Source organism: Cynocephalus volans, chromosome 4 (assembly GCF_027409185.1).
Source record: "Cynocephalus volans isolate mCynVol1 chromosome 4, mCynVol1.pri, whole genome shotgun sequence".
Taxonomy (NCBI): domain Eukaryota; kingdom Metazoa; phylum Chordata; class Mammalia; order Dermoptera; family Cynocephalidae; genus Cynocephalus; species Cynocephalus volans.
In genome coordinates this window covers 64,545,636-64,557,907 of record NC_084463.1, presented here as the reverse complement: position 1 = coordinate 64,557,907, position 12,272 = coordinate 64,545,636, and the positions used below count along the sequence as shown (strand labels likewise).

The 12,272-nt window shown below is 36.2% G+C and overlaps 2 pseudogenes; one reads left to right on the top strand and one right to left on the bottom strand.

The window, feature by feature from the left end:
* Nucleotides 1–12,272, bottom strand: part of LOC134375254 (rho GTPase-activating protein 20-like) — a 138,991-nt pseudogene that overhangs the window by 101,015 nt on the left and 25,704 nt on the right.
* Nucleotides 11,014–11,441, top strand: LOC134374972 (large ribosomal subunit protein uL15-like; annotated as a pseudogene).

The following is a 12,272-nucleotide window of genomic DNA, read 5'->3' as shown; positions in this document are numbered from 1 at the left end:
AAAAAAATTTAAAGAAATCTACATCTAACAAAACATGGGAAGTTTAGTGAATATGAAAGATAAAGACAAAAATTTAAGAGCATTCAGAGAAAAGTGGACTATTTCCTTCAAAGAAACAACAAATAGATTGAGAGCTGGCATTTCAACAGAAAAGAAAAAAGAAACCAGAAGACGATTAAAATACATTTTCAAAGCTCTGAAAAATAATTACTGCCAAACAAGGTATCTATATTCAAAAAAAAAAAGATATTTAACTCAGCAAAAATATCCCTCAAGAAGGCAGGTAAAAAAATTTCCAGGCAAAGCAAAGCTAAGAGAATTGATCACTTCCAGTATGTCATTAAAGAAAATAACAAAAGAATTCTTTAGAATTTTAAATTGAAAATATGTACGAAGAATTGAGAGAGCAAAACGGTGAGAGTGAGGTAAAATAACTGTTTAAAACAACAATAATAGTATCTTCTTAGTTTAAAATAAACAGAATTAAAATACTCAAAAACTGTAGTGTATAAGTCAGGAAGATGTGAAAATATTTCCGAGGTCCTTGCATTGCCCAGGAAGAGGGTAAAAATGCAATTAACAATAAATATTAAGCTTTGATAAAGTGATATATCTTAATATTTAGAGTAATTACTAAAAAAATCATAAGAGCATGTAACTACTAAGGAAACAAAGATTAAATAATTAAAGTTATCAATTCAGTAACTAGAAACCTAAATAACTAAAAAACTCCTTGTCTAAAAGCTAGGAAAAAAACAGCAAATTAAACCTAAGGGGAGTAAAACTAAAGAAATAATAGTGTAATGCCAATAAAAATCCAAATAGATTTTTAGGTAAGAATTGAAAAGCTGATTCTAAAATTTCTATGGATGATCCAGCAATCCCACTATTGGGTATATGCCCAAAAGAATGGGAACCATCATGTCAAAGAGATATTTGCATTCCCATGTTTACTGCAGCTCTATTTATAAAAGCCAAGATATGGAATCCACCTAAATGTGCATCGACAGATGACTGGATAAAGAAAATACGGCATATATACACAGTGGAATACTACTCAGCCATAAAAAAGAATGAAATTCTGCCATTTGGAACAACATGGATGAACTTGGAGAAAATTATGTTAAGTGAATAAGCCAGGCACAGAAAAAGAAATACTGCATGTCCTCACTCATAAATGGGGCTAAAAAAGAAACAGCAAACACAATAAGACATGGAACTTTCAGAAGGAGAGATCAGAGCTATAGTTGTTAGAAGGGGAAGGGGAGTGGGAGGAGGGTTAGGGAGAAATTGGTTAATGGACACAAAGAATGAGTAAGTTTATAACAATGAATATGTCAACTATACTGATTTGATCATCACGTATTGTACGTAAATACTGATAGTCAATTCTGTACCCCACAAATATGATAATCAATTATGTTGCAATTAAAAATAAAATTAAAAAATAAAATTTGTATGGAATTACAAAGGTCTAAGAATAAACACAGCATTCTTGAAGAATTAGGTGAGATAATTTTCTTTACCAGGTACCAAGACTTCTGAAAAATCTCCATTATCAAGATAGTGCAATACTGCATAAGGAGAAGACAAATGGATTTAGTAGATTAAAAAGATGGGTATTTCAAAAGAGGCTGGAATCGTGAAGGAAAAAAATGGAAAAAACAAAATTTCTGAAATCAAAAGTTCAGAAAGAATTGACTGTAAATCAGACACAGTAGAAAAAAAAAAAAAACCAATAAACCTGAAGACAGGTAAACTGAAATTATCTAAACTATCCATACAACTTAAGATTAAGTAGTCAAGTAACTAGAAATCACAACTGACTTTAACATAAGAAAAAAATTTTAATATCCCTATATATACTAAAGAATTCAAAATTAAAAACTTTCTGACAAAAATTCTCCAGGTACCACTGGCTTCAATGGTGAATTCTACCAAGCTCTTAAGGGTAAAACAATCTTACACAAAAACATCCAATTCCTCTTATGTGGCAAGTATAACCCTTACATCAAAACCTGCAAAGGACATTATAAAAAAAAAATTATAGGGCCGGCCCCATGGCTCACATGGGTGAGTGCGCTGCTGGTAACACCGAGGCCGCAGGTTCGGATCCTATATGGGGATGGCCGGTGCGCTCACTGGCTGAGCGTGGTGCAGACACCACCATGCTGAGGGTTGCAATCCCCTTACCAGTCAAAAAAAAAAAAAAAATTATAGACCAGTTTCACTCATGAACATTAAAGCAAAAATTCTTAACAAAATACTAGAAAATTGAACCAAGCAATATATAAAAAGGATAGTACAGAATGACCGATTTGGGTCTTACGCAGGAATGCAAAAATTGATAAATGTAATTCAGCATATTAACCAATTAAAGGAGAAAAACTGTAAATCATCTTAGTACATGTACAAAAAGCACTTGACTAAATTATGCCCCTTCATAATTTAAAAAAGAAAAGCACTCAACAAAGAAGGAATAGAAGGGAACTTCCTCAATTTGATGAAAGACAACTATGAGGTAGGTAAAAAGACTTTGGTTAACTTTCTAGCTCTATGTCCTTGGCAACCTGATAACAGTAGCATGTCCACAAGCTTTATGCTTATAGTAAAAATGACGTCTCATTGGTAGAATGAATCTGGACTTGAAGAACTATCAATAATATGATAGGAAGTACAAATTCAGGCTTTCTTGTAATGAACATGTCCCCTACAGAAACCCTGTAAGAGATAGCTGTAGCGTTGTTACAAGAGATAGCAGCTTCTGAGGGCATGAAGCTTCTATGCCAGGATGGTTCTCCCATCCACTCAATGTGGATCTTGTCTCCTTGTACCTGAAACTCTCACCTGGGAACCAAAGATAAACCCATGTAATGCAGTAATGGCTCCCACAGAAGAGGCATGCCTGAGTCTGCCCTGAAGCCAAGTATGGCAATCAAGTCTTCCACCACCAAATGTTTACGTGAACCTAAGAAGACCCTTGGGTAGGCAAAAATGGAATAATACATTCTAAATCATACTTAATGGTAAAATAATAAATGCATTTCTCCTAAGATGTGGAAAAAAGCAAGAATATTCACTCTTACCACTCTTTATTCAATATTATATATTAAAGCTCCTAACCACTGAAATAAGGCAAGAAAAATGAATAAACCACATACAGATTGGAAAGGAGAAAATAAAATGGTCTTTAGACCCAGATAACATGGTTGTTTATGCAGAAAATCCTAAGGAGCCCACCAAAAAATAAATCCTAATAGCACTAACAAGTAAATCTACCTATTTTACAGGATACAAAAATCAAAACACAAACATTAACTGTATTCAAGGTTTCTTGTACCAGCAACAAACAATTTGAAAATAAATATTTCCCAAGTAACACTGACATATTATCAGAAATCATAAAACACTTAAGAAACAAATACGAAACTCTAAGACCTTGCTCCAAAACTCCAAAACACTGCTGTCAGAATTGAAACTCTAAAGAAACAAATGAAGAGATACAGCAAGCTCATAAACTGGAAAAGTCAACACTGTTAAGACATCAAATCTCCTCAAACTGATCGATGATATTGCAGTTAAAATCCCAACGTGTTTTTTATAGAAACTTACAAGCATCTTCTAAAATTTATATGAAAATCCAGAAGATTTAGCACAGGCAAAACAATAGGCAACAATACTGAGGAAGAATAAAGTTGAAAGGCTCATATTACCTGTTTCCATGACTCACTGTGAACCACAGTAATTAAGGCAGTAAATGATACCGGCAATAAGGATAGAGATCACATGGACCATAATAGGAAGTGTTAAAATGGACCCAAATAAACAGATAAACTGAGTTTAGGCTTGAGTTAAAGTTATTCATTGGAGGAAGGACAGTCTTGGAGGAAGGACAATCTTGTGAAAAACATGATCTATAAGAAGTGAAAATCCACATGGAAATAAATACATCTCAATCCTCCCCACCTCACACAACATATTAAAAATTAATTACAATAGAACATAAAAGCTACAACTATAAAATTCCTACAAAATAGTCAAGTATAGTATGTTAGTGACATCTTGCTATGGGCAAAGCCTTCATAAGGCACAAAAACCACTAGCCAAAAAGAAATTAAAATGATAAACTGGACTCCAAAGTTAAAAATTTCTCAAAAGACACCATAAAAAAAAAAAAAAAGCCACAGACAGAAAATATATGCAATAATATATTTGACAAAGGATTTAACCAGATTCTATAAAGAAAAAAATCCCTTACAGCAACATATAGGAAAAATTATTCATCACGATCAAGTGGGATTCATCCCAGGGATGCAAGGTTGGTTCAACATACGCAAATCAATAAATGTGATACACCATATTAATAAACTCAAACACAAGGACCATATGATCATCTCTATAGATGCTGAAAAAGCATTTGATAAAGTTCAGCACTCATTCATGACAAAGACCCTCTATAAGTTAGGTATAGAGGGAAAGTGTCTCAACATAATTAAAGCCATATATGCCAAACCCACTGCCAATATCATCCTGAATGGGGAAAAGCTGAAAGCTTTTCCTTTAAGAACAGGCACTAGACAAGGATGCCCACTCTCACCACTCCTATTCAACATAGTGTTGGAAGTACTAGCCAGAGCAATCAGAGAAGAGAAGGAAATAAAGGGCATCCAGATTGGAAAAGATGAAGTCAAACTGTCCCTGTTTGCAGATGACATGATCCTATATATCGAACAGCCTAAAACCTCTACAAAAAAACTGTTGGAATTGATAAATGATTTCAGCACAGTAGCAGGATACAAAATCAACACACAAAAATCAGTAGCATTTCTTTTCTCCAATAGTGAACATGCAGAAGGAGAAATCAAGAAAGCCTGCCCATTTACAATAGCCACCAAAAAAATAAAATACTTAGGAATTGAGTTAACCAAGGAGGTGAAAAATCTCTATAATGAGAACTACAAACCACTGCTGAGAGAAATTAGAGAGGATACAAGAAGATGGAAAGATATTCCATGCTCTTGGATTGGAAGAATCAACATAGTGAAAATGTCCATACTACCCAAAGTGATATACAAATTCAATGCAATCCCCATCAAAATTCCAAAGACATTTTTCTCAGAAATGGAAAAAACTATTCAGACATTTATATGGAACAATAAAAGACCACGAATAGCCAAAGCAATGCTCAGCAAAAAAAATAAAGCTGGAGGCATAACACTACCTGACTTTAAGCTATATTACAAAGATATAATAATCAAAACAGTATGGTACTGGCATAAAAACAGACACACTGACCAATGGAATAGAATAGAGAATCCAGAAATCAACCCACACACTTACTGCCATCTGATCTTTGACAAAGGCACCAAGCCTATTCACTGGGGAAGGGACTGCCTCTTCAGCAAGTGGTGCTGGGATAACTGGATATTGATATGCAGGAGAATGAAACTAGATCCATACCTCTCACCGTATACTAAAATCAACTCAAAATGGATTAAGGATTTAAATATACACCCTGAGACAATAAAACTTCTTAAAGAAAACATAGGAGAAACACTTCAGGAAATAGGACTGGGCACAGACTTCATGAATACGACCCCAAAAGCACGGGCAACCAAAGGAAAAATAAACAAATGGGATTATATCAAACTAAAAAGCTTCTGCACAGCAAAAGAAACAATTAACAGAGTTAAAAGACAACCAACAGAGTGGGAGAAAATATTTGCAAAATATACATCTGACAAAGGATTAATATCCAGAATATATAAGGAACTCAAACAACTTTACAAGAAGAAAACAAGCAACCCAATTAAAAAATGGGCAAAAGAGCTAAGTAGGCATTTCTCTAAGGAAGATATCCAAATGGCCAACAGACATATGAAAAAATGCTCAACATCACTCAGCATCCGGGAAATGCAAATCAAAACCACATTGAGATACCATCTAACCCCAGTTAGGATGGCTAAAATCCAAAAGACTATGAACGATAAATGCTGGCGAGGCTGCGGAGAAAAAGGAACTCTCATACATTGTTGGTGGGACTGCAAAATGGTGCAGCCTCTATGGAAAATGATATGGAGGTTCCTTAAACAATTGCAAATAGATCTACCATACGACCCAGCCATCCCACTGTTGGGAATATACCCAGAGGAATGGAAATCATCAAGTCGAAGGTATACCTGTTCCCCAATGTTCATCGCAGCACTCTTTACAATAGCCAAGAGTTGGAACCAGCCCAAATGCCCATCATCAGATGAGTGGATACGGAAAATGTGGTACATCTACACAATGGAATACTACTCAGCTATAAAAACGAATGAAATACTGCCATTTGCAACAACATGGATGGACCTGGAGAGAATTATATTAAGTGAAACAAGTCAGGCACAGAAAGAGAAATACCACATGTTCTCACTTATTGGAGGGAGCTAAAAATTAATATATAAATTCACACACACACATACACACACACACACACAAACCGGGGGGGGGAAGAAGATATAACAACCACAATTATTTGAAGTTGATATAACAAGCAAACAGAAAGGACATTGTTGGGGGGGAGAGGGGGAGGGAGAAGGGAGGGAGGTTTTGGTGATGGGGAGCAATAATCAGCTACAATGCATATCGACAAAATAAAATTTAAATTAAAAAAAAAAAAAAAGAAAAAAATCCTTTTTTTTTTTAAGGGCCAAAAGACTCGAACAGAAACTTTTGCAGAAAATAGGAATGAAAAGATGAAACATGAAAAGATGCTTAACATCACTAGTCATCAGGAAAAGCAAATTATAACCACAACAGGACACCACTAGAATGTCTAAATTAAAAAGACTAATAATACCAAATTTTCGAAAATATACGTAGCATCTGGAACTATCAGATAATTACCAATGTATATATAAGAACACAACCACTTTGGAATAAGGTTTCACAGTTTTGTTTCAAGCAGAATTTCTCAACCTCAGCACTACTAATATTTTGGACCAGACACTTGTTTGTTGTGGAGAACTATTCTGTGCATTGTACGATGGGCAGCAGTATCTTTGACCTCCACCCTTCCACACTCAGTTGAGATAATCAAAAATGTTTCTAGACATTGCAAATGTTCTTGGGCGGGCTAAATCACCTACAATTGAGAACTACTGCTTTAAAGTTAAACATACATGTACCCAGCAATTCCATACCCAGGTGTTTACCCAGACATGAACACATATTTCCATAAAATATTTGTACATGAATGTCTACACAGTTTTATCCATACTATCCAAAGACTAAAAATAATCCAAACGTCCACCTACAAGTAAACAGATATTGTATGCTTACACAATAAAATATAATGAAGCACTGAAAATGAATTAACTACTGATATTTCCATTAACATGAATGAATTTTAAAAACAGTATGTTGAACATAAGAAATCACACATAAAAGAGTACATGCTATATGATTATATTTATATGATGTTCTTAAATAGGAAAAGCTAAGCTTTGGTCAATGAAATAACAGTGATTGTGTGAGAGGATGTTAGGGAGCTGGACAGGGCACAGAGGAAGTTGTTTAAAATCTGCACCTATGCAATATGAAAATTATACCTCAAAATGTAAGAAAAAATCAATTTTTATGATATTGCATTAAAACTACAAATATGCAGACAAGTTGAGAAAGTGACAAAAAAGTAGAGCATATAAGTAGCTCTAAAGTCACATTATTTTTTTTTTTGATGTTACAGTTATATATTTAAATTTTAAATAGTACTTAGGGAGGGGTGTGAGAAAGTCAGTGCATTCTTTGCTACCACCTGCTACATAAGCAAACCAAGATACTCAGGCACTGCTTTCAGATATTGTACTTAACTAAATAGATGCTTCAGTTTTCATAACTCGACACAGATACCAAGGCTTAGCATAAATTCCTCTTTAATCTTTTTCAGTTAGCTGGTCACCAATCCCTTAATTAAACAAAGTACCTCACTCATTTATTTCCTGATACATTCACTCAATTGTCAAATGTACTGCATGCTTCCTTGCAAAGGTCACAGTCTTCATAGATCCATCTGCCAATGTAACCTGTCACATTTTAAAAGTCAGCATGCAGAGCAAAACCAATTTAAGATTAACATTTTTCATTTCCGTGTAATTTCCCATGACAACTCACCCTTATATGCACCATGTTTCCTTCATTTCACTAATGAGCTAATGAACATTTATTTCACTTCTTTCGGAATTGGATGCATTTGGCAATACCAACCATTTAAATGTGCCAATGTCTAACTCTAAATAGGTTTTTAAAATGTTTCACTGTGTTCTCTGTCACTCCTAAAGCTACCTGGTACTGAGTTATTTCAATAAGAGCCCAGACTGGTAAGAAGTTGTAACACATTACCAAAGACCACTATGCTGCCAGCCATCCAGTCATATAAATTGAGGTGTCTTCTGACTCCAGCAAGTTAGAAACTGATCACCGGTAGACGTAGTAATCTCCTAACAGTGAGAAGTATGTGATTTTCACTAGATCAGAGAGGGACTGGATGCCCAAATCCACCCTCAAAGCATACCAGCAAATGGTATGAAATGGCATATTTAACATGCCTATACACATATTTTTCCATAATACAAACTATAAAAAGTAAAGCTCAAAACTCATGTGCACTGGGGAAAACATACAGAATACAGTGTAAGAAATACTACAGAGGGTTGCTATTGGCTGAATGTGTCCCCAAAGTTTTATGTATTAGAAACTTAATCCCCACTCTGACAGTGTTTACAGGATGGGAAATCTTGTGATGGTTATTGAAAGGTGGGGCCTTAAAGAGGTGATTAGACTGTGAAGAATGTGTCCTTGAGAATGGATTGATCCATTCATGGAGTAATGGGCATGGTTCTGATAGCTTAAAAAGGAGAGCAACTGAGAAGCTTAGCTCTCTCTCTCGCTCAACCATTTCATCATGAGGTATGCTGCATTGCTATAGTCACTACCAACAAGAAGGTCCTCACCAGCTGTGTTCCCTGGACTTTGGACTTCCTAGCCTCTAAACTGTAAGAAATAAATTTCATTTCTTCAGACATTGCTCAGTCTCAGGTATTCTGTTATCAGCAATAGAAACAGACTAATACAGGGGTATAGATTTGAATGGGGAAAATGGAATGCAAATAATATTTTCTAATGTAAACAGGTACAGGTTTCAGGGATTTAAGAAAACAGCTGAGGTACAATTCAAGGCCAAAGGCTAAACAAAGGCAGATATTTCCAGTTAAAAATAATGAATTGAGCGTACCCACTTTGCTGCCTCCAGCAAGGAATACATTTAAAAATGTACAAGAAATAATTTAAATATAAACTCCCAAAGTCCAAGAGAAAGAGAAGACAACAGAAAACAACAGATGTTAACAAAGCCATATACTGTGTTAAGTGGATGAATAGTAAATAACTCAGCAGTGAAGAAATTACAACCTAAGTACCTTCACAGGGCAATGCCCACAAGATGCCAGCCTAGCCACACGGCCAATGGACAGATGATTCCCACCTCACCAAGGTGCAATAAACCAAGGCAAGATCCATTCTCTCATTACATACAGAACACAGCATCAATTCAATTACTTCACATTTCCTACTGGAAAAAAATAAAAAACAAGCCTGATTTCTCCTTCTGATTGTCAAGTAGCCCCAAGCCAATCGGGAAAAAAAAAAAACAAAAAAAAAAACCTAGTATTATTAAGTACTTAAATTGCTTACACAGTAATGGTTTTGCAATACCAGTTTTTGTTGTGGTGGTTTTTCCTAAGAACACCTTCACTCTGTCCACCCACTAAGTGATTTCATGTGTGCGGCCTCTCATCTTTGTGCATCTCTGGGAACCAGTACTTTCTATCCTTTCTAAGGAAAGCAAGATAGCTTCTTTTTATGTTTTTCTAGGCCCAGTACTCATTTTCACACTAGCAGTTGCAGGGCTGGATCTCCCTTCTCAGCACTATGGCACTTTCCAAAACAATTAAATGAGAATACAAGTGTTTTTTTTTAAACATTAGTAAGTTTAAAACTACTTTTTATAGGCAACACTAAGATATAAACTAAAGCCCTTACTATATTTTGTCCTCTTCAGTTCTGCTATAAATAAACTAATGCAAACCCTTCAATATCAAAATTTATAATTCTGCAATGAATGATAGAACCAGATTCCAGGAAAAGGCTGACAAACAACTACATAACTAAGTGAAAGGTGCATTTGTGCCTTTGAGTGTGTGTGCATGCACACACGGTGGGAAGCATGGAGGGGAAAGAAAAGGCTCATGGACCTCCTAGACTTAATTTGGTGGAAAAATAGAACCATAAACAAAAAAATAAATTTTATAGGTTCCAAAAGAGAAACCATGATAGTTAAAGAACGCGGGTAGACCAGCAGACCTCACCAAAAGACAAGTAAAGCACCAATAGTAAGTGCTGCTACCTTGATAGGTAAATCTCTAAAAGCAACAGCCAATTATCTTGAGTGAGCAGAAGAGAAAGTTAGTCTTGAGTTTGCTTTCGGTCACTTATAAGTAAAAGATCTACTCTCTTACTTATAGATCTCTCTTCAATGATGAGAGAAATCATTCTTACTTGCTCATTTATTCAAGTACCATAATGTTCGTAATAGTAAATAAAAAGTTCTAATTCAACAAATACCATGTACACAAGGCACCCTGCTACACTTTATATCTGAGATGGCAGTGAAAAAGAACATAGTGATTTCAATATCCTGTACTCCACATAGAGTCTCAAAGAAGAAAGTTCTTCATCTTCTATCTGGGTTCTACAACTGGGTCAGGTTCCCTCAGCCACTGGTTCTCAAAGTGTGGTCCACAGACTCCAAATACCCTTTCAATAAGTCTGCAAGGTCAAAACTTTGTTCATAACAATACTGATGTTTCACCATATTGACATTATCAGTTATGACACAAAAACAGCATTGGGGTAAAACTGTTGGTACCTTACCACAGATCAAGACATTGGTGCTCTTTCACCTCAGCCGCCACCATGCCATCCAGACTGAGAAGATCTAGAAACTTAGGGGCCACGTGAGCCACGGCTGCATTGGCAAGCACCAGCAGCATCTGGGAGGCAGGAGTAATGCTGGTGGCATGTATCACCACAGGATCAACTTTGACAAATATCACCCAGGTTACTTTGGGAAAGGTGGTATGAGGCATTACCACTTGAAGAGGAAGCAAAGCTTCTGCTTAACTGTCAACCTTGATAAACTGGACCTTGGTTAGTGAACAGACACAGGGAAATGCTGTCAGAAACAAGACTGGAGCGGCTCCAATCTCTGATGAGATGCGATCAGGCTACTGCAAAGTTCTGGAAAGCTCCCAAAGCAGCCTGTCATCATGAAGGCCAAATTCTTCAGCAGAGAAGCTGAGAAGATTTGGGGGGAAGGGAAGGTCTCTGTCCCAGTGGTTTGAAGCCACATGGAGAGAGGTTCATTAAATGCTAACAAATGCTTTTTTAAAAACAAAAACAAAGACATCAACAAACTGTACTCATCAGATATTCTCTACCATCACATGCTTGTAATAAAAGATGCCAGTCTCACTTTAAAATGCCCTCCATAAACCAGTAAAAACTGATCATTAAATCTTAACCCTTGAGTATAAGTATTAGTTTTCTGAGGCTGCAATAACAAATTAATGCAGATTTCATGGCTTGTCAACAGACATTTATTCTCTGACTTCTGGAGGCCAGTAGTCCAAAGTCAAGGTACTATTAGCAAGGCCACACACACCCTCCAATGGCTGCAAGGGGAGAATCCATTCCTTCCCTCTTTGTTTTTGGTGGCTCCAGGCATTCCTTGGCTTATAGACATGTCACTCCGATCTCTGCCTCCATGATCACACTGACTCTCTGTGTCTTCTCTCCTTCTGTCTCTGTGTATTTTCTCTCCCATCAGGACACTTGTCACTGGATTTAGAACCCACCTGAATAACCCTAAATGATCTCATCTCAAGATCTTTATTATATCCGCAAAGAACCTTTGTCCAATTAAGGTAACACTGGCAGGTTCCAGGGCTTAGGATATGGACATATCTTCTGTGAGACTGCTATTCAGCCTGCTACAAGACTTTTTAATACCCCACGTGGCCAAATGGCAAGTATTCGTAAAGCACTTCTGTTGCACAGTGAAATATAAAAGTTATCTTGAGGAAAAGCACTTGTGAGATTGAGTTGCAAACTGAACTAGACTCTTTTTAAATGGGCACCACTTTTACTCACAAGAACAAGTGACAAACCACAGT